Source organism: Protopterus annectens, chromosome 2.part2, assembly GCF_019279795.1.
Source record: "Protopterus annectens isolate FY-2018-M chromosome 2.part2, PAN1.0, whole genome shotgun sequence".
NCBI classification, from domain to species: Eukaryota; Metazoa; Chordata; order Ceratodontiformes; family Protopteridae; genus Protopterus; species Protopterus annectens.
Window position 1 is genome coordinate 473,522,907 of NC_056730.1, and position 23,506 is coordinate 473,546,412.

General features: G+C 41.9%; 1 protein-coding gene across 3 annotated transcripts in view; it reads right to left on the bottom strand.

Moving 5' to 3' along the window:
• The window catches only part of POC5 (POC5 centriolar protein), a 1,778,414-nt gene that overhangs the window by 315,586 nt on the left and 1,439,322 nt on the right, over nucleotides 1-23,506 (bottom strand). The gene's annotated exons all lie outside the window — the stretch shown is intronic.

Below are 23,506 nucleotides of genomic sequence, written 5' to 3' on the forward strand. Positions count from 1 at the left end.
AAAACTGGCAGATGGTAATGCTTGGTGAAAGTATGTACAGAACTCCATGTAGCAGCTTCTAGGATGTCCCTGGTAGGGGCACCTCTGAGAAAGGCTGTAGAGGTAGATGCAGCCCTGGTTGAGTGGGGTCTGATCCCCCGTGGGATAGGTTTTCCATGGTGCTTGTAGCAGAAATGAATACAATGGCCTATCCATTTGGAAATGGCTTGCTTTGAAATAGCCTTCCCCTCTGCCCCTGCAGCAAATGCCACCAGCAGATGGGTCAGATTTCCTTTGAGGTTTAGTCCTGTCCAAGTAGAATCTAAGTTGTCTGTGCACATCTAAGGAGTGCAGTATCAGTTCCCCTTTGTTCTGTGGATTAGGAAAGAAGGCTGGCAAATTAATGGACTGATTAAGGGACACTCTGGATATCACCTTGGGCATGAAGGAAGTATTGGTCCTGAGGGACACCCTGTCCGCATGAAAGATGATGAAAGGCTCCATAGCCATGACGGCCTGGAATTCAGATACCCTTCTTGTTGAAGTGATGGCTAAAAGAAAGGCTGTTTTCCAAGAAAGGAATTTTAAATCTACATTAGCAGCTGGCTTGAAAGGAGGAAGAGTGAGTTTCTCCAATACAAAGTTAAGGTCCCAGGCTGGAGTTGGGGCTCTTCTCTGTGGTCTTAAATTGTTGGCCCCTCTGAGGAACTGCTTGAGCAGTGGATGCGAGAAGAGGGGAGGTTCTGTATTATAGTGAGCTGAAATGGCTGAGGTGTGAATTTTGATGGAGGAAAAAGAAAGTCCCTTGTGAAGCATCTCAGTTAAGTATTGTAAAATCTGAGGTAAGTTGGGCACTGCTGTGCTCATCCCTTGAGACTGGTTCCAGGCACAGAATCTTTTCCATTTTTCAGCATAAGATTTTCTAGTACTAGGCCTCCTTGCCTCTAAAATTTTATCCACTACTAGTTTACTGAGGGATGGTAAGGTAGAGATTAGGTAATTAGCCAGGCTGCTAGGTTCAGGGTTTGAAGCTGAGAGTGTAGAATCTGATACTCCTGTTGAGACAACAGGATAGGGGTCAGAGGCAGGTGCCATGGGACCAACAGTGACACACTGCATAAGAGGGGGGTACCAATGTTGGCGAGGCCCGTCTGGTGCAATCAATATCGTCCTTGGTTTGTCCTGTTTGATCTTTAGTAGTACTTTGGAGAGAAGAGGCAGAGGAGGGAAGGCATAAACTGATAGGTTTTTCCAGCTGAACGACAGGGCATCCACTTTCCAAGCCCATTTGTGGGGATTCCTTGTGCAAAATTTGTCCAATTGGTAGTTATGGGGGGATGCAAACAGGTCTATATCTGGGCTCCCCCATTTGTTGAAAATCTTTGGTTTCAGTTTTCACTCGTGTGGGTCCATGAGGTTTCTGCTTAGTCTCTCTGCCAGCGTATTTAGTTTTCCTGGCAGAAACTGAGCTTGTAGATGCAATTGGTAGCTCAAGGCTGTGTTCCACATTGTCATGGCTTGTCGGCAGAGGGGGTAAGAATGGGTATCTCCCTGCTTGTTTATGTACCACATAACAGTGGTGCTGTCCGTCTTTACCATTAATTACCCTGGAAGAATGTGGTCCTTGAAGACTGTCAGAGCATTCTGGACAGCTAACATTTCTTTTTGATTGATATGCAAGTGCATTTGACTTTAGCTCCATTTGCCCTGAATGCACTACCTTGCCAGGTGAGCCCCCCCATGCATAGTCTGATGCATCTGTTGTTAGGGTTTGGGCAGAAGGGGGTAGGATGAATGGTAGTCCCTTGTTTAGGTGGCATGCCTCTGCCCACCAAAGAAATTCCAGGCGTAGGCAAGGTATGATAGGAATCATTGCTTCTAGATCCTGAGAATGTTGACACCATAGGCTTTTTAGGTACCATTGTAGTTTCCTCATATGCAGTCTTGCATATGGAATTAGAAGAATGCAGGAGGCCATGAAGCCCAAGGCTTGCAATATTTGCCTTGCAGATAACATGGTTTTCGTGGCCACTAGTTTGAAATAGGCTGTCAGATGAATTTGTTTCTCTGGCATGAGGAAAGCCATCTGGGAAGCTGCATTCAAGCTTGCTCCCAGGAATATAATTTGTTGACCGGGTACTAGGTGTGATTTATTTTCGTTTATAGTGTATCCCAGACAAGTTAGTACTCTTTGTACAAAAGCCAGATGATTCAAAAGTATGTCCTTGCTTTCTGCCCGAGTTAGACAATCATCCAGGTATGGGTATATTTGAATATTTCTTTGCCTGCAAAATGCAATGACTGGAACTAGGCACTTTCTGAATACCCTGGGTGCAGTAGATAAGCCAAAAGGCAGTGCAGAGAACTGGTATTGATTGCAGCCTGCTTTGAAGTGTAGGTTATCTTCTGCAAGATTCCCTGATTGGGATGTGCAGGTATGCTTCCTTTAAATCGAGTGTTGCCATTCAGGCATATTTTCCTAGCATGGAAAGCAACTGGTGAAGAGTCAGCATCTTGAATTTTGGAATTACCAAAAAGGTGTTTAGAGTAAATAGGTCCAGAATTGGATGCCATGAATTGTATTTTCTGGGTACCAGGAAAAGTCTTGAGTAGAAACCTTGTCCTTTTTCCTCTTCTGGTACAGTTTGAATAGCCTTTATGCTTAAAAGAGAGAGTATTTGCTTTTGTGCCTCTGCCCACTGATTTGTGGGTAGATCTGGCCGTCGGGTGTTGGCAATGTGTGAAAGTGAAATCTTTATCCTTGGGTCACTATATTTAAAACTCATCTGTTCTGGGTAATGAATTCCCAGTTTTTCGCCTGCAGACCAATCTTTCCCCCTAAAGGGGCAATCAGTTGAGAAGTGCTTGGAAGTTTTAAAGTCAAGTCATTGAGACAGTTTTCCATTGGGGGGAGTCTTACTACTCCCAGATTTGGAAGCGGAAGCCCCCCACTGCTTAATCTTGTGCGTACCCTGGGACTGAAACCTGGGATTTCTGCTGGGTCTGGGTTTGGATTGAGAAGGCCTGGGAGGAGCAGGAAAGGACCAATTCTTAGAGGGCCAATGCCTAATAAATCTTGGAGGCTGAACTTCTACAAAATCTTTAACAGTTTGCATAGATTTAGCTTTATCTTCCATCTTTTTAAGTACTTCCTCAGCTTTATTGCCAAACAGGTGGCCCTGATTTAAGGAAGCATCCAACAGTTTAGCTTTAACATGATCAGGCAAATATTGCTATTTAAGCCAAGCATGCCTTCTGCAGAATGCATCAAATCCTGTAAATCCTTATTTTCAGCACGGTCAGGAATCAACATAATTTTCTGTTTAAGCAATCCAATAATATGCTGTTGATACTTTAACATATGAAACGGACAGTTTAAGGCCCTAAAGGCCAAAGCTGCAGAAGTGTAAACCTTCTTACCCCATCTATCCAGCGCCCTAGAATCTCTATCAGAAGGGGTAAAATTTTTGGCAGTAGAAGCCTTAACGCCCTTGGGTCCCTGTGAAACAGTCTCTGGATCCGCAATAGGATTTTTAAAAAGGAACTTGTGAGAATCAGGAACCCTGTAATATCTGTCAGGTTTTCTGGGGGCAGGGGGCAAAGAATCAAGTGCCAAACTAGATTATGAAAAAGCATCATCAACAATGTTGAGTACAGGAGGAATAGCTAAAGGCTTATGTTGAGGCAGGAGTAAGAAGTCCCTAAGCCTCTTTTTTGAATCAGAGAAATCCTGGCTTTCCCAGCAAAAATGATCCCTTAGAGACAGTGTGCAAGGTTTCACCAAAAGAGAAATCCTCTGGAGGAGAAGCAGAAGGAATAGAGTCCTCTGCATCAGAATCCTCATAAGTAGATAAGGGTAAATCCAAATTATCAGAAGAATCAGAAAAATCAGAATCCTGGTCAGAAGATTCATAAACAAATTCAGTCCTAGAAGAGGAAGGTTGGCTTCCCTTGATTAAAGTTATAAGGTCTTCAGCCATTCTTATCATTTGTTTTTTAGGCATAGAGGCCTGAGCATGCAGCCTGGGCATCGGTTTTCTAGGCAAGGTTTGTGGTTTAGGCCTTAAAGAAGAAGGAGGCGGTATAATATGCAAGTCCGTAAGCCTGAATACACCCTCAGAAGCCTGTGCCTGCACAGCGGCTCTGGACCCATCCAAGGTAGAGACATCCACAGGTTCCACAGTTGAAGCATCTTGCGGCATACCAGACTCCGAATGGGTCTCAGTAGAGGCCTGCAAATCAGAAGTAGCAGGTATCAGGGGCTGCAAAAGCGCCTCACTGAGTACCGGCGAACTGGCGACTGGCTTAGGAGAAGCATCGTCGGCAGCTTTGGACCTAGGCGGCCTGTCTCTGCCTTTATCTTTGCATTTTTTCGGAATGCCGGTAGACGGATGGCTAACCGACATTTCTGGATAATTGAACAGAGAACCAAAATATTTAGAAGCGAAAATATACAGACGACGGATAGTGCGTTGGTTAAATAAGGCACAAAACCGATAGCAAGATACATCATGGTCAGGGCCTAGGCAAGGAATACAGTACGAATGAAAATCTTTGGGAGGTATTTGCTTTCCACAAGTAATGCAATTAACTTTTACTGACACTGGAGAGGAGCAAGAAAAAGTTTCCCCAACGGGGTACTTAGCTTTAGTTGAAGACTTCGGTTCTGAAACTCGAAAACGAATATTTCAAGAGTCGGCCGACCGGCACTTGTGAACTGCTTCTGCTTCGGGCACCGCATGGCAAGAAAGACTGAGGTAATGACGTTGGCTGCATGTTTTATACCCCTGATGACCTGACATCATGGAAGAAGGGATAGCAACTGACGCAGGACCCAAGACTTTAATCAGGCCGACTGAGGGCTACTGCAAGCAGATAACCAAAATGTGATGACTGCAACAGTGAAACACGAAGAACGTCAACTGTATAAAATATCAGCCTCCCAATCACTGTGTGCATGTAAGACAAAAGTTGGAAATATCCATAAAAGAAAGAACCGTTACGAATATATTTTTTTTTTTTTTTTATCAGAATAGCTACTCTGTCCATATTATGCTGGAATTTGAATAGCCTAACATATACAGACAAAAAGGAAATACTACTGAATTATATTAAGAAATGTATGTTGCAAATAACAATGTTGCAGGAGACACGTTTGGATAGAAATGAGCATGGGAATTTGACAAAGGATTTCAGGATGGATATTCAGCAATATGTCAAGGACAAAGGAAAATGGGGGTAATAATACTGATTGCTCTAGGGGCTTTGGCAGTGACAGAAGAGGGGAAAAAAAGACAATAATGGTAGGTTTGTGTTAGTGAGGAGCTATCGGCAAGGGAGGATTATTATGCTATGTCCTAATATTCCACCAAAAAATATTACGGAACTCAAGAAAAATTAGGGATAAATAATCAGCTTTCAGTAGAGACTATTCTTTATTAGGTAGAGACTGGAACTTGATTGCAATAGTGAGAATGTATCATAGGGACTTAGAAGAGAAAATATAACAAAAGAGGGTAAATTTATGAAAATATTTGGTATGAAAGTATGAATTCAGCAGTAGGAACTCTGATAGTTATTCCTCAAGGTACAGTAAATAGGCTAGACTGAATAGAAATTATATTTTAGAGGAGCATGTGCAGTTTTAATTGAATACTGACACACATACAATAACTATTTCAGAATGTTCACCAATAAAACTAAGATAAACACTTGTGCTCTCTTACTTGTTAAGAAGAGAAGAATTTAACGAATGGGTAGTGAAAATTATTCAAGAATTATTAGGGAAGACAGAAATTTCTTCAGAAGGGATAGCTACTCACTTTGATAAAATGAAAATGGAGTTTTAAAATACAGTAGAAATAGTTATTTAATTTTCACAACAGACCATTTTTGCAGGCACAGCCTAGGTGAAGAAATTCACAAAAAAAATAGAACTGAACAAATTGTTAGAGTAATCAGAGTATGTAGATAATCCCATATACAATTGAAACAATATGTAATTATTAACAGAACAGAAAAACAAACTGGTATTAATATGAATAGTAAATATAAGGAGGAAGCAGGAGGTGAGAAAAAATGGTAAAGCAGAAGTGATGCAGATGAGGAGGGAACTGGGTTGTGTGTTTGGCAAAAAAGCACTTGCAGTCAGAATTTTCATGGAGATGTTTTTTGAGTTGTGCTCTGAACAAGGAAAAAGAGGAGAATTTTTTTAGGTGAGGAGGGAGGGACTGTCAGAGTTTGGGTGCAAGAATGGAGAAGGAATGGTTGGCAGGCACAGATCAGTTTGGTTTGAGGTGTCTAGATTTAGGGAGTTAACTGGGAGAAGTTGTAGGGGTTGATTTTTATTATGGAGTTTGGCTGCAAGAGGTGAGAAGGCACCTGGCTGAAGTAGTCTGAAAAGAGGAGACCTTAGGAGAAGCTCAACTCTGTAGGAGACTGGCAACCATTTAGCTTTGAAGAGGATGATGTGGTGGTGTTCCTGAGGGGTGAAATGGAAATTAATCAGCAGATTTTGTTTTCAGTGGACTGTAGAGTGAATGAGGTTTGTTTACATCCTGTGGATATGAAGGGGAGCCCATATTCAAGTTGAGCAATAAAAAACAGAGATATGGTTAAGGAATAGGAACTACTTCGAGGGGCTGACAAAAGGTTAAAGTATTACATAATAAGGGGATCTCTCAGAACAAGAACAGGAGCAACTGCAGAGTGCTAAAGGGAAAGTAAGGGAGTATTTGGATAATATGCTTGAGTTTAGAAAGACTGTTGTTAAGCAACTACTTTCTGATAACAACTTTAAAGCACAAAAGCTTTTAGCACAATGACTTGGGCAAAAGAAAGAAAAAAAAAGTTGTCTCCAAACTCAGGGGAGCCTAGAAATTGTATGAGATTATGTATAAAGCAGAAGAATGAGGAAAACAAGAAAACACACAAATGGAAATATTTATGGAAGGTTTAATTACACCAAGGTTCAAGGATGATGAGGCTCAACAACAAACAGTTAAAATATGAGATGATAGGAGGAGAAGAAAGAAAAATGATGGTATTTGGTCAGGCTACATGAATGTCTCTGGCATAAAATGTTATTCCTGTGGAAGTCTGGAGGCTAGGAGGGAAGAAAATGATAAAGATTGGGAAAATTTATTTAACAGTATTTTAAAAGGAGTTGAAGCATCTGCAGCTTGAACAGTCATGACTGTATTACTCACAGAAGGTAAAGACCCATCAGACCCAACTTCACATAGATCGATTTCAAATTTAAACCATGATTATGAAGTGTTTGTCTAGACGAGGTGACAATTACAAATATGTTGCCAAAATGAATAGATGTGGATCACTGTGGTTTTGTGAAGGGAAGACAAACATTTGACACATTAATAGAACAATGACGATCCAGAGGGAAACAGAATTAAGAAAATACCACTGCTCTTAGTGAGTCATCATCTACAGAAAGCATTTTGACAGAGTAAGATGGGATTTTATGAGTAGAGCAATGAAAGTATTTACAACCTTTGGTATAATAACATATTATTATTAGTAATAAAAATATTACGGATCGGAGACCAGAATTAAGTAGGGAGGGTGTTCCTATCTGATGAGTTGCGTTTGAACAAAGGAACAAGGCAGGGGTGCCATCTTTCATCTTTGCTTTATATTTAGAGCCATTGGGAAACAAAAACAGGGACTCAGAAATTCAAGGATATAATTGGTATGATAAACAAGAAAAGCTGGCATTATTTGCTAATGATATTTCCTATGTGGTAAATCCAGAAAGGAGCATTCCTGTGTTGTGGAACACTCTGAGACAGTTTCAAGTCTTTTTGTGGAATGACAGTCTTCATGGATTGAAACTAAATGCCAAAAAATGCATCATCATACCATTTTGAAAGTGATCTACCCCAGAGAAAACACAGCTGCGAAAGTCTACCCACCTATCACAGAAGATGTTAATAGAACACACTGCCTTACTGGCACTTGGGTAGTAGTGCCCTGCTACCCTCTCTGACAGTCTACTTGAGCTCAATCACTACCTGTTTGTGGGTGTGATGGACCAATCACCTGTCAGCACAGGTACTGACTTACAGAGCCAGAGACAGGGCCCTTTTCAGTTTTCTAGCATCCAAGCAGGAATATAAGATGGAAATACAAGCTTTGGGAACACCTACAGCTCTAAACCACCCCTCCCCCAAACACACAACAATAAAGGCTACAGAGCAACACGCAATAACAACCCAAACACCAAAATATGTACATCCAAAAAGAGAGAGGGTACGTGGGCAATGACAAGTACGGCAGTGTGTTCTACAAATATCTACTGTTTCAGGTAAGTAGGACTTGCACAAATGTACTATGTTCAAGACACACACTGCCTTTAATGCCATTTGGGTTGATTCCAAAAGCTTATCCAATGTGGGAGAAGGATAAGAGTCCAGGAGCACATGAAGAATTGTCCCAGCAAAGCCTACCCTGGATCTAGGAAAGGCATCCAGCTTGTAGTGCATCATAAAAGTACAGAAAGTGGAAGTTGCTGTCTCTAGAATACTTCCAAAGTCCACTCCTTTCCAATATACCACTGAAGGGGAAAATGCCATGGTGAAATGTGTCTTTACCTTGCCTGGATTTGCCTTGCCATGGCAGATATAACAAAAAACAATACCAAAAGATAACCAACCAAAAGTGCAATGCAGCGAACTGATGGTGTGAACCAGACAAAACAAATCTCAGATATTTCCTGAAGTGATGAGCAAAGGGAATATGATGATGCTCATCCTTCAAGTCCATGGTCACCATAAAGCAGTGGTCTGGCAAAAGAGGAAGCACTGTTTGCAAGGGCAAGCATCTTGAACTTGGGTACCTAGACAAAAATATCCAGAAAGGATAGGTCCAACACAGATCACCATGACAGCTCTTTTTTGTGGACCAGGCAATTTCTGGAGTAGAAATATTTCACTATCTCCAGAGGAAGAACTGGCTCTATGACCACAGAGTCCAGCATTTATTGGAGTATGGGGGGGGGGTAGAATCTGGGCCAGCAGGGGAGGGGGACCCCTGAACAGGTGTTGATGTTCTTTCCATTGCCACCTTTAACCTCTGCAATGATGTTCAGCACCCATTTGTCGGAAACCACTCATGATTAGGTAAGCCTTGTTGAGAGCTAACTTTTGAGATGGGGCATCCAGAGGGGAAGTTGAAAATGACAAGTGCCAAGCCCTGGCACAGTCATAGCATGGAAGAGAATGGTTATCCTTTTCAGGAAATCAACCCCCCCCCCCCGTCAGGTTTGACAGAGATCTCATCCTGCCATTTTCTTTTAGTACCTTGGTTTTTATTCAGCTGGGACTTCTGTTTGTTGGGCCGATGAAAAATATCCTGCTTATTAGGGGAAACTTGGGAATATGGAAAATTTTAGACACCCCTTGTATCAGTTTGTCTCTGTTATCTTGGTGTCTTAGGATCTGATTAGCTGCTGTACCAAACACATAATCAGAATCAAGTGGAGTATTCAAAGTCTCATCTTTAACTCATCAGAAAAGTTTTGGCTGTACAACCAGGCATATTTCCTTACCATCACTGATGCTGCTGCCTTTCTAAAAACAGAACTGGCCCTCTCCAAGGCACTCAAAGCATGTTTAGACTCTTGCAAAACACTGGAAACCATCTCTTTTCCATAATCTTTCAGCTCAGTAGGTAACAATGCAGCAAATTCATTTAAACTGTACATACACTAACCTCCACATAAAACACTGGTAGTTACACATTTTAAAAGCTACTATACTGGACTATACCAGCTTCTTTCCCTGAGATTCTAGCCGTTTGCCTAATTTATCTTGAGGGAAAAGGTTTGATGAAGACATGGTCTTTTTATCAGCGAAGGTGGCTAGGGACACAGAATCAGGGTCCACAGACAAGGGACTTGGAGGCCAGACATTACCAAGCACATCCTGAATTTCTTAAAAACTTTTTTAGGCAAACACTCATTTAGCAGTGGAGACCTGCAAGCTTTCTTAAAAAACATCTTTCAATGCTGGGATCAATGAAGGAAAGGTCACCATGCCCGGGGGCCTCATCCTTCAAAAGATCATATACCTCACTAATTTGGAGGGAAGCCAAAGACTGCTCCTAACAGAATAATTCCCTAAATCTAGCTATCATTTGGGGAAACATAAACCATTTGTTTGGGTTTATGAACCTGTTTGTCCTCAGAGGAAACTAACATGTCAGATTCGGATTCTTCCGAAACTTCAGAATCTGTATCTTCTTTAAAATCAGGATCTTTGAGTGGTTGAAAGAGGTTGGGAGTCCCACCATTACTCATAACCTAAGTTTGCACCCCATAATCAATGGCCTGAATAATGCTAGCCATAGCCACCAGATCAAGTAAAAACCCACTAGGAGACTGTTGCCCTGTAAAATGATGGGTCTTCTGGCTCTTTTCTACATGCACTACACTAGTGGGAGTATCTCTGGTAGGGAAATGGATCAACACTGGCAACAGATTCTGTATCCCTGACTTCTCCAGCATCTAAACAGTTTGGTTCTCCCTTATCTGAACCAGATAATGGTACAGCCCTGTATGTCTTGTCTCACCATCATGTCATGTATAGTTATGGATCTTTCACCACACCAAGAAGTTGTGTGATCCAATAGCTTGCCCAAGGATACTGCAGACTCGTACACCGTATGCGTTAAAGATGAACAAGGGGCAGATGGTGGTGGTGGTGAAGCACCATATCAGAGTTCATCAAGTCAGGGACAAAAAACAAGCCACAGCAATACCAATAATGGTTGCACAGTCAGCCCAGTACAAAATTAACAAATTCCATTATTCTCTCACTAAATAGCAATCTGAAGTCTATTTCTGCAGGGATACTACACTGACCACTGCACTGAATAAAATGACAGAAGTTTTAGTAACACAATTCAAAGCAGAAAATACATAGACAAAAATCCCCCAATTTTTATAAAAAAGGATCAGAAACAGCATAAACATATGAAAAGAATCTTGTCATAAATGTTTAACATGCAAAACAGTGACATCAGCATTTACAGAAAAAAGAGTTTAAAATTCTGTAACCCCTCTCAATCACCTCAAATAATCATAATACAAAAAACCCCTAAAAAACTGCAAAATCAGCAAGTTTTCCTGTAAAATTTACAAATGAGGAATTTAATCAATAGAAACAACAGGTATGATTAACTCATTGCTCTGGAAGCATGAGGTAATAAGAGGAACTGTAGTAAAATGGCCTTAGTACAGTAATTCGGGTAAACATTCAGAAATGGCCATAAAACACATTTGAAGGGTTATAAATCCTCAGAAACCAACCAACAGTGTATAACAAACAGTACAAGTCTTACACTGTGCAGACAAAGTAAAAACCCAAGCATATACAAAATTTCCAATCAGGAAAAAAAAAATGAATCCTGAAATCTATCAAAGAACCGAGGATGGATCGGATGTCAGAGCAGAGACCCATCAGTTGAGGAATAACGAAAATAGACAACACAGATGCAAAGGTATGGTGATCAGAAGGAAAAAATTGTGCAGCACAGAAGCTGCACCGATCGTTATATTTGAAATACCCAGCGAAAATCTATTTCATTTCATTGTTTAAAACATTTATGGATATCACTGTTGTAAAACAATATTAACATTACTATCTGATGCTGTCTTTTTTTGTCCATTGCTCAGCTGATGGGATAGAGTCCTCAGCTAGAGCTATCTTGGGTGGTTCTCAAGGAAAGATATTCCAGAGTACAGCGGAGCCAATGGTTTCCCTATTCCTAGATAATATGTCCAAGTTGTAATGATATAAAGGTATGAGCATTGCACCATGTAGCAGCTGCACAAATGTCATCTATGGATGCTTTGGACCAAAAGGTAGATGATGTGACCATAGATCTGGTGAAGTGTGCTTTAGCATGTTTGGGCAATGATAAACCTTTACTCTTGCAAACAGAAACAATGCAATCAATCGGTGAGCCATCTTGCTAATATTACTTTTGATACTGCTTTGCCTGACCGCCTTGGAAAAGCTGACAAGTTTTGATTTTCTTTGGTCTTTAGTTCTGTGAATATAGAATCTATGCTGTCTATGACCATCCAGTAAATGAAGCATGTATTTTCCCTTGCTTGGAAAGAATACTGGTAGGTTAATTAACTGGTTAAGATTTTTTTCTGACAACAGTTTAGGCAGGAAGGAAGAGTTAATGTGAATGGATACAGTGCCTGGAGCTCAGATACCTACCTGTTTAACTGATGTAACACTGACCAGGAAATTTTTTTTCAATGACAAATAATTTAATTTGGCCCTAGCTGAAGGTTCAAAGAGAAGCCGAGTCAAAGCTTGAAGGATAACTGTAACATCTCATTGAGTGATAGGATGCTTAATAGGAGGCCAAAGCAGAAAGGAACCCTTAAAGAAAGGCTTTATGCAACTTCAAAGAAGTTAGAGAAGAGTGGTTTTCACCTAGGTGAAAATTTGAGTTGGCAGCCAGTTGCACCTTAAGTGTGGAATATCTAGAACTGGAAGCCAGAAGAATTGCTGGAACAGGTGCTGAAAAGGGGTCTAATTGTCTTTGATGGGCCCAGGTAGAAAATCTTTTCTACTTGCTCTTATAAATTTTCCTGGTAGAAGCTTTGCCTCTATCTGGGACCACGTGCCTTGGACTGTCCTTTCCAAGTAGCTGGCAGGCATCTGTCGTCTCTGTGGCCTTCAGGGCAGGAAGAGTGAAAGGGCAACCCCAGCGAGATGACTTCTGCATGAATCCACCAGACTATGTGATGCTTGCAAAAGTTTGTGATTCAGATGGGTGTCATTAGTGGATGGTGCCTTACTGACCACTGTACCACTAAAGCCCACTGTAGAACCCACGTGTGATAAGTGAGCCAAGGGTACCATCACTACTGAGGCAGTCATTGAACCCAGTAGCTGGGAGACTAATCTGGCTGGGGGTGAATGAAGCAAGTGGATATGTAAGGCCCATTTTATAAAGTGTTTATTCTTGTCTGTGGCAGACTCACTGTTTGTGTTAGGGTATCTAGAGAGGCACTAATGAAATCCAGAGCTTGCGTAGGAGAGAGGTGTGACTTGGTGTAATTTATAGCAATGCATAGCCAGAGACAGAGGTGGAGCAAGTAGTCCATGGTTTGGATTAGCAGAGGCCTAGTGGAAGCAGGGAAGAGACAGTCATCTAGATAAGGAAACACACAATCTGTGCAGTCTCAGCTGAGCCACAACCACTGCCATGCACTTGGCAAACACCCTGGGGGTTGTGGAGAGACCAAAGGGTAGTGCTCTCAGCTGGTAGTGAATGGCTCCCAGCTGGAAGCGTAGATATCTCCTTGAGCACCTGTGTATTTTGATACGATAGCATACATCCTGGAGGTCTATACAGCACATACCATCACCCTTCAACAAGAGTGGTAGGATGGATTGAGCCATGACCATCTGAAACTTCAAGTATTTCACTGAGTGGTTTAGATTGCTGAAAGCCAGAATTTGTCTTAGGTCCCCTGTCTTCTTTGGTACTAAAAAGAATCTACTATGGGTCAGTGCAGTGGTAGCATTGTTGCCTCACAGCAAGAGGTTCTCCAGTTTGATTCTTGGCTAGGGTGCCTTCTTTGCAGAGTCTGCATGCCCTCTCTGCATTTGTGTAGGTTTCATCTGGGTGCTCTGGTTTCCGCCCACGTCACAAAGACGTGCACAACTGGAGCATTTCTCTATAGACCTCTGCTGAAAATTGGCTTTGTTCCAAGTCAGACTTTCCCAGTAAACAAATGTTAAATAAATAAATAAATAAAATAAATACATCTCCAGTAGGTTAAGGATCCTATTGTTGGACTTGTGGGACAGGCTGGATGACTCTTCTTTAGCAGTTTTTCTATTTCTATACCTGCTGCTTTCCTCTCTGACTGGGTAGAATGTTGGGAATTCTTTTGTTGTGCTTTGGCAAAGAAGTGAAAATAGTATGTAATAGCCTCTGGATATTATATTCTGCACCCCAGTATCTTTTGTAATGGGTATCCATGCTTCTGGGTGCAGGGATAAGCATCCCCGACTGCCTTTAGAGCATAGCCATCAGGTAGCCCTTCAGGAATGCTGAAAGTGCTTCTCTGAGAAAGGAGATCCGAAGCCCTGGTATTGTGGGCCACCTCTGCTACGGGGGTGGCGTCTTCTATTATAGTTCCCCCTCTGCCATGAGGGGATCCTTCTCCAATGAAGTCTTGGGAAGAACTTTGCATCTTTCTGAACTACATCTTTCTACCACCTCTCTGGTTTTGGGAGGTCCTTTGAGGGGTAGAAAAATGGATTCTGATGCCAGATAAACTTATGCCATCATGTGGACTGCGCAGTGGTGCAGCGGTAGCATTGTCATCTCACAGCAAGAGGTTCTCTCAGCTGGGGTGCCTTCTGTGTGGAGTCTGCATGTCCTCCTTGCTTTCGGGTGTGTTTCCTCCGGGTACTCCAGTTTCCTTCCACGTTACAAAGATGTGCGTCTGCAGCATTTCTCCTCTGGCCTCCTCTGAAAATTGGCTACCTTCCAAGTTGGACTTTCCTGGTAAACAAATGTCAAATAATAAATGTTCACTCCTACAGAGTTTCCCTCACCTTAGTGCTTAATAAGGTGGAACCATCAAAGGGGCACTGATAAACAAAGACTTGAAGAGCAAAATCAAAAAGGCTCATCCAGCCATGCCTTCTAACAGTTATTACTGAACCTACAGCACTAGAAGCTCCCTCCGAGACATAAGAAATCAGTCTCATGGAGGCATCAGACAGAGATTGGAGGATAACTGGTTGCGAAGAAACAGTCTTCTTGCCCTCTGCAGACATGGACCCCGAGAGGTTACTGGAAAATTGTTTGATCAATTCCCTCTGAAATCTCATCAGGCATTCCAGTAAGGGCAAAGGTTGCTGAGGCATAAATATGCTTCCCAAATCTGTCCAATGCCATAGACTCTCTGTTAGGGGGACAAACAGTAGTACTCTATTCGGCAAGCTCTTTCTTAGTGGCTGCTGCAACCACCACAGCATCCATGGGGGGACACCTGCTCCAATGAGCCCTATTATCCTTGGATGCAACAAGATATTTTTCAGGGCATTTGTGGATGGGCTCTGTGACATCTGGATCCTTCCAAGCCTAGCTAGAGATGAGCTCTACCATCTCAACCACCTAGGGACTACCCAAGTTGCAGCTGAAACAGCTCCAAAAACCTCATGGAGCACTGACTCCTCTTGGGAAGGGGGATCGAAAGGCCATCCACCTTTCTGTCTCAAAAGTTTAAGAATTCCATTGAATGAGATGTCCTCAAGCCTGGGGGATCATTCCTTTTCATCAAAGTTAATGCCTTTGGGTGTGGACAGTCTAGGTTCTGGAACCAACTTGAAGTGCCAGCAGAGTCCTGAATGAGGACAATCTTGAGACTTGACCGGACTACTTGTTCTGCTGGGACAGGGTGAAAAGACCCAGCATCCACAGTAGAGAGATGAGCATGGAGTGGTTCCGAGGGAGGGGGTTAAGGATGTCTTCTCTACTGAGGTGGAAAAGGCTCTCTCCACTACATTGAAAGCTGAAGCCATGGAAGAACCTGGTTGTGACCACACTAGATCAGTAGAAACCTGTGTAGAATGAAACCTGATCCCCAGCAGCTCCAGCCTTGGTGCAGAGGTCAGAACAAATCTGTCTAGCAGTAAGACTCCAAGAGGAAGGGATGGCTGTGAGAACATCGGAGTTAAGCCCCCCCCCCCCCTAGGATCCAGCATCAACACTACGGCTCTGAGTCCTTCTGAATCCAGCAAAGCCAGATCCATCTGGGTCAGAAAGGGTGTTGGAGTCACATAGGGTCAAGGCTTTGGATCAAACAGAGACAAGCTCCGAAATCTCTGGTCCAAAGTCTCCAAACTCACTAGGCAGAATGGAGTAGGAGTCAAAGGCTGGGGTTGTAATAACATCCAACTGAAACTGGGTTCTAAAATTTTCTCATCATTTATCTGCATCCTGTTATGCTCCTAGATGAGCTGAGGGAAGACTATGTTGAAAGTGGACAGGATCACCTGCAAGACATGTCCTCAAGGAAGGCAGAGTGCATCCTAGAAATCACTGGTTATGGAGAATATTTAGGAAAAGCCTGAGGTGAATTAGATTTTGAATGAAACGGATCAAGAGAGTGGATAGATCTGAAGATCTGGATTTGGTTGGAGACAGAGCTGAGGAAGTTGATGGATCTGATATTTTTGAAATATTATCAAAATGTACACATCCACTATAACCTGCTTGAGCTAAAGGTGAACATGTCTATCGATGAAATAGCAAACAAGATCTGAGAAGGGAATTATGGGTAAGGGGAGGAGTTCTAGCTATACAGCTTAAAGTCTATCAAAGTGACCAGGGATGGATCCAATATCAGATCAGAGATCCATCAATTGAGGAACAGGCAAAAAAATCATATCAAACCAGCAGAATACACTATACAAGCACTGAAAGAAAAACAGAGGGAGGAAATAAAACTGAAAGAGTTTCTTATCTGACCCCACCAGCTGAAGAGAACCTAGAGTAAGGAGCAGCCTTCAACAGGTTATTCACCAACTATTTCACTAGACAACTGAAAGGGTCTAGTCTGTGGATCTATAAGGCAGTCCCTGTATTGCCAGATGACTGGTCAACCAAACTCACAGACAGGCAGTAGGAGGGACTCTGAGCTTTGGGAGACTGCTAGAGGAGGGTAGGCAGGGCACTATTACCAGAATGCCATTAAGTAAGTATGTTTGTTGAGCATCTACCACAATAACAATACACCCTAAGAGCTGACTCGGTTGTTCGCAATTTGGGAACTTATGTGGCTAGTGACCTAACATTTGAACAATATTTGTCCACTGCTGTAAGAAAGTTCTGTTATATTGCACAGTTTATAAACAAAGGAACCGTGACTAGATATAGGTATGTCATTGTCCCCTTTACTCAACCCTCATTAGGCTGCTCATGGAGTATAATGCCCCCTTTGGCATGTATCTGTCCAGACACGTGACAACTGGAATGCCCACAGAGATACCTTACTGAAAGGATACAGGGTCAAAACAATATGCCCTATATGGATTGACTCAAAGCCCTGTCTCTGTACTCAATATCCTATATACTACTAAAAGGTGACAGGTATCTGGCATACAAGGCATCCTCTGACACAGTACTGATGGATTTACTGCCAATAGCAAGTCAAATGACATCACATCAGAAATATTCAGTCTAGGGATCTACACCTCTTCTGCAACATCAACAGCATGCTTTGGAGGGATGGGTTTACCTAGCAGGGGATACTGCTGCTCTGGAACACACTCCCCATCCACGTAAAACAAAGCTTATTCCTGTCCATACTCAAGTGCAACTTGGTTCTGTGGATGGAAAACAGAAAATTTATCCCAGGACTGCCTCTTGCTCTACTAATGGACAGGGCAGCTCCTAAATACTTTAATCCCATGCACTGGTCCCCTCAAATTATTTATGGTATGATCCCAGAAGTGGGTGGGGGTGGTCTAGAAATAAGATGAGAGTAGGATTTTGGATGCATCTTTCAGGAAATAGCAGCAATGATCATATAGAGTATTATCCTCCTGAAGATGCAAAAGATATTCTAAGAACTAAGACAACATGGGAATAGAGAAAGGAGATTGTGCAAATAGGGATGATTGCATGTATGGGTATAGAAAATATGCATGAGGGGGTGGAATTTACTGGAGAAATCTGGCAAAGGAACCAAGGTAACTAGTAAGGGATAGATAATGGAGTGGAATGAGGCCAAGCAGAAGTTTGAACTGCAGGTTAGAGATTGTCTTCCCTATCAGGTACTGGTATTAGAGTACAGGGAAAGAAAAGGGACAGAGAAGTCCTACACGATCGACCAGCTCTAGTACAGTTTTTATTTGAGTCTATAACAGAAGCTGCATACGAAGATCAATCAGAACAGGTTAGAAAAGATTGGGAAGACAGACTGGAAAAGCATTTTACAAATGAACAGTTGAAGAACATATGTATGGTTCCCAGGTATGCAATAAAGCCCAAAATGTTTAGGAATTTTGATTGGAAATGTTTGCATAGGTATTTTTATACCCTCAAGTAGACTTCAATGAATTTTCCTCAGGTAGAGAGCAAATGCTACAGGTATGATGAAAAAGAGAGGGGGTAACTGAGAACATATTTTTAGGGGCAGTGTGATAAGTTGGCAGACTTTAAAACTACATTACACAGTACTCTGTCAGAAACACTGGGGGAGCAATTTGCTGTTAACTGAGGAAATGATTCTTTTGAGCCAGGATCCAGGATCTGAACTGTAAGGCCTTATTCATTTTAATGCTATTGACTGTCAGAAAAGCACTGGATACTGAAATGAAGAAAAGACTGGGTTAACAAGGTTCCCAAGAAGAAATATTAAAAAAAATAGAATTACAAGACACAGCACATACAGAAAACCCAATATTTTTGCTATTATCAGAGAAACTGGAAGGAGTGGATTTTGATATACATATATTTTTTGAAAGTATAAATAGACAATTGGAGCAAGATTAATTGAGGGGGCAGCACGTCAGGCCACAAGAAAGCAGCCATGACCTACATTAGTAAACATGCAATCATACCAACAGGAGGAGCTACTCCTGACAAAACTATGGTGGGAGGAACATTTTGTGGGAAATGATTATTCACTGCAAATCAGGCAAAAAGAGAAGCAAGTTTATTCTGACAATCAGAGGATGTTGAGGGACAAGTATGAGATTCAACTTGCCATATCCAACTGTCTTAAGAATATTTTCTTTGGATGACTGAAAACATTTTTGGAAGAAAAGGCAATACAGAAAATAAAAGTTTAGTCAAGAAAAAGTGAGATGTAGGGCACTCAATTCTCAACCTTTTGTCAATGAAGAAGCCCATTGAGAGACTTTTAGTGAACTATTTTACATTGCTGCAAAGGAAATGCTTGGTTAACAGGAAGCTCAGGACCTGACCAGAAAATAAAGAGCACCTTGGACTTGAACCAGAAACCAATTTTGGTTGACTACCATGATCAGGAAGAAGACCAGCAACAAAACGAATTAAGTGAGTAAGTGTGACAGTGGCTCTGTAAGAAATGAAAGAAAAATACCAGACGTCTGACTGTATTAAGTGGAGGAGAACTGCAAAGAATAAATGTCACTAATCAATGTTTAGAAGGAAAATGACTGAAAAGTGACCAAATAAAAAGTACAGTTATGTAAGTAAACTTACAATAACAGTAGATGTGTTCAAATAATCACTTCTGCAGTAGCCTTAGCTATATGGATTATATCCTGCCTCAGATACAGTAGCTGGCCAGCTTCCAAAGCTTTAGGCCACCTTTCACACATACAGACTGTGAGCTGCCTAAAAAAAGGTTTGAATGCAAAACCCTTGAGAGCTTTCATGTCAGCTGAGAGAGAGAGAGAGAGGCTGAGCATACACACACACACACACACAATGGCAAAATATACTAAAAAAACTGACGGGGGAGCAGCTATTGCAGCAGTGATCACTGCAACATATGTTACCGCACGTTTACTTACACAACTGTAATATGAACATCATATTAATCACTCCTGCCATAGCCTTAGCTATATGTGTAGATTACCCTAGCTTACAACATTTGCTAGCTTGAAGGAGAAGTATTCCAGGAGCCCCTGGAGAATGGTACAAGCAAAGTCTATGCTAAAAAGGAGGATTAGTTCTCAAAGGAACCCTGACTCCGTGGAACAAGAGATGGTGTTTACTCGCTGTAAAAGCTTGCAACTCGGATGCTCTTCTTGCAAAACTCAGAGCAATCCATTAAACAGTTTTCCATGTTACGAACCCAAAGTCAGGCAGATGAGCTAGTTCAAATGGAGCAAGTGTTACCTTCTCTAACAATAAATTAAGATCCCAAGGCACAACCAGCATTTTTCTTGGGAGATCTTAAATGCAGAACCCTTTTCAAAAACATTTTCACATGAGAATGCACTGAAAGAGGAGGATCCATGGGCAGACATGCTGAAATGGCCAACAAATGAACTGTGATGAAGTAGTAAGAAAGGCCATGTGATAGTAACTCACAAATATTGCAAAACCAGAGAAAGACTAGCCCTGAAAAAGTGCTGGTTATGTTGTTGGCACTTATAAGTTATGTACTCACTATAACATGACATCTGTGTCGTCCTTTTTCATTCTTTCACACTTATGGAGTCCAGATCCGATCCTTGGATCTGACTCGGTCGCATTTACCAGACTTCAGATCCAGCTCTCAAACTCCTCCCTCTACCCACAATGCCATGCTCAATCCCTATTGTCTAAGACTGAGTTTGCTGCTCTATTTCCCAATTATATAGCCAAACAGAGAAGAAAGGACTCAAACCTGGAACTGTAAGATCTAAACACAGTCCAATAGGTCCTTCCAGAAGAAAAATAGATGGGGACAGATGGTAGGGCAGTTGAGGAAGAATGAAAATGGACAACACATATGCCTAGATATGGTGAGTACACAACTTATAAATCTGATTTCCTTTTCATTCTTCTTCACTTACGGGACAGAGTCCCCAGCTACACTGACCTTGGGTGGCCCTCATGGAAGGATATTCTGGAGTACTGCTGAATCAAAGGAGGCTATATTTCTAAGTATGATGTCCAGTTTGTAATGTGAAACAAAGCTACAAGTCTTTGACCATATAGCTGCTTCACAAATATCATCAAAAGACGGTAGGTTTTGGTAATGTCATACCCTTCTGAGAGTAATAGCTAGAGTAACTTTAGAAACTGGTTGGCCTAGGTGATTTGGAAAGAAAGATACAAAAAGTTGGTTTGACTTTCTAAACTGTTTTGTCGTGTGAAGATAAAAATATAGTTGTCTGCACATCAAGGAGGTGTAGCATGTACTCTCCTTTATTGGAAAAATTTGGAAACAAAAATGGCAAGTGAATGGATTTATTGGTGTTATTTTCGGAAGCCAATTTAGGTTAAAAAAAAAAATTACATAAAATAAGGGTTAGGGAAACCCTATCTTTATGGAAAACAATGTAAGTTTTTTTTGCTGAAAGAGCCTGGAGTTCAGATATTCTCTTTGCCAAAGTTATAGCTACCAAGAAAACTGTCTTCCAAGACAGAAATTTTAGATCGGGTTTGTCTAACGGTTCAAAGGGTTTTTGTGTTAAACCTTCAAGTACTGCAGTAACATCCCAAGGCAGTGAGGGATTTTTATCGGAGGTCTCAGAAGAAAAATGCCATTGATAAATGCTTTACACAATCTAGAGGAAGCCAACGAAAGATTTATTCCCTGTGCGGAAATATGAAATTGCTGCCACCTGAAGTTTAATTGCAGAGAAACTAGCCCCATCTTTGAAGAGAGTTGTCAAACAATAAATAGTAGAAACTGGTGCAGAAAAGGGATCAATCTCCTCATCTGATGCCTGAACACAGAACCTTTTCCATTTGCTTTATAAACGTTTTTGGTAGAATCCTTTTGAAAAGCTAAAATAATGTCACAAACTGGACCGTCTAACTAAAACTGGAAGTGGAGAAACCATGTAGTCAGCTTGAGGGCCTGAATATTGGGGTGTTGAATCCCTGATGGGTGAGAATGGAAATCCTGAGTAGGCTCCAATATGCATGGAGGAGACCGAAGATGAGACTATAGAAAGGGGATCCATACTTGCAGAGACCAGAAGGGGGCAGTGAGGATTACTGAGCTCTTCAGGGTACTTGCTTTCGGCAAAAATCTTGGAATCAGTGGAAGAAGAGACCAGAGGGCCAAGTGTGAAGAAAAGCATCTCTGCTGCATTTGTTGTTGACGGGTTGCAAACAGGTTGCAGCACGGTTGGCCACACCACCTGAAGATCATATTTGCTACTGACTGATTGAGAGACCACTTGTGAGGCATCAGAATGGATCTGATTAGTTTGTACACGAGCATGCTGGTTTTCCCATGAATGTGCATTGCAATTAGAAAGTGGGCCTGATGAGATCATCCATTCCCAAACCCTCATGGCCTCTCTGCAGAGATAATACGATCAAGTTTCTATTTGCTTGTTGATGTACCAGACTGCAGACATCGTCGGTTTAAACTGCAACAGTCCCTCAAGGGAAGAGCATCTTGAAGTGCCTGCAACTCTAAAATGACTGCTCTCATTTCTACAAAACTGATATGCAAGTTGATCTCTTGAGGGGACCACATGCATTGAACAATTCTTCCCAAGAAATGTTCCCCCCTTACCCCAGTTGAGAAGCGTCCATACTGTAGCTACTGGGTTCAGTAGAACAAAGGGTCTACCCAGAAAAAGATCGTTGGATTGGATCCAGCAGCTAATTTGTTGCTTGCAAATCAGGCTAAGTTTTACTTGAAAAGATAGTGGTTGATACAGAATGGACCCAATATACAGCTAGAGTTCACTGGAGAACCAACATAAAGAAGCGTGCAAGAGGGAGTAGAATCATGGCAGTTGACATTGACCAGAGTACTTGAAGCACTAACCTTGCTGAAGGAGATTGATGAGAAAGGATAGTCTGAACTTGGTTTCTGTTAGCATCTTTACCTCTCCACTGTGTTACTTCTATCTGTGTTGTGTCCAAAACTGTCCCGATGAATTTCAGGCTCTGAACTGGTGCAAGCATTGATTTAGCAAGATTTATGGGAATGCCTCAAGTGTTCCAAATCTGCAGCAAATAGTCTCTGATGTATTGAAGTTGATGTATGGAGGGGGCAGTGAGGAGCCAGTCCTTTAGATATGGAAACACCTGGAATCCCTTCAGTCTCAAGTGAGCTGCAACTATTGACATGCATTTGGTAAACACCCTGGGGGCTGTGGTGAGTCCAAAGGGCAGACCTCTGAATTGGTAATGACTGGCTCCCAGCCAAAAGAGAATATGTCTTCTGGATTGTCTGTCTAATTTGATGTGATAGTATGCATCCAAAAGATCTACAGAGCACATACAATCGTCCTTGCACAGAAAAGGCAGGATGGACTGAATTGTGACCATTTGAAACTTTGCTTTCTTTATATACCGGTTCAGTTTGCTTAGACCCAAAATGGGTCTGAGGTCCCCCTGTTTTCTATGACACTAAAATGTAGCGTGAATAAGATCCAAATCCTATCTGGTCAGGTGGGACCTTCTGGATGATTCTTTTTCTAGCAGCTTTTGTATTCCTTGTACTGTAGCCTTACTCTGACTGAGAGGAATGTCAAGAAGTTTCTTCCTTTGACAATGAGGAAGAAGGGAAAATGGTACGTAATAACCTCTGGATATTATTTTTAACACCCATCAATCTCTTGTGATGCTTGTCCAGGCATCTAGGTGCAAAGAGAACTGACCCCTGACTGCTTCCAGAGTTGGGCAGCACTTTAGGAGTGCTGATAGGGCCTATCTGAAAAAGAATCTTTAAAGTCCTGGTTCTGCGGGCCTCCTCTGCCTCTAGGGTGATGTCTACCATTAAAATTTCCCCCTCTGCCTCTAGAAAAATTGTCCCCATGCAAATCCTGGAAAGGTTCCTTAGACTTACAGA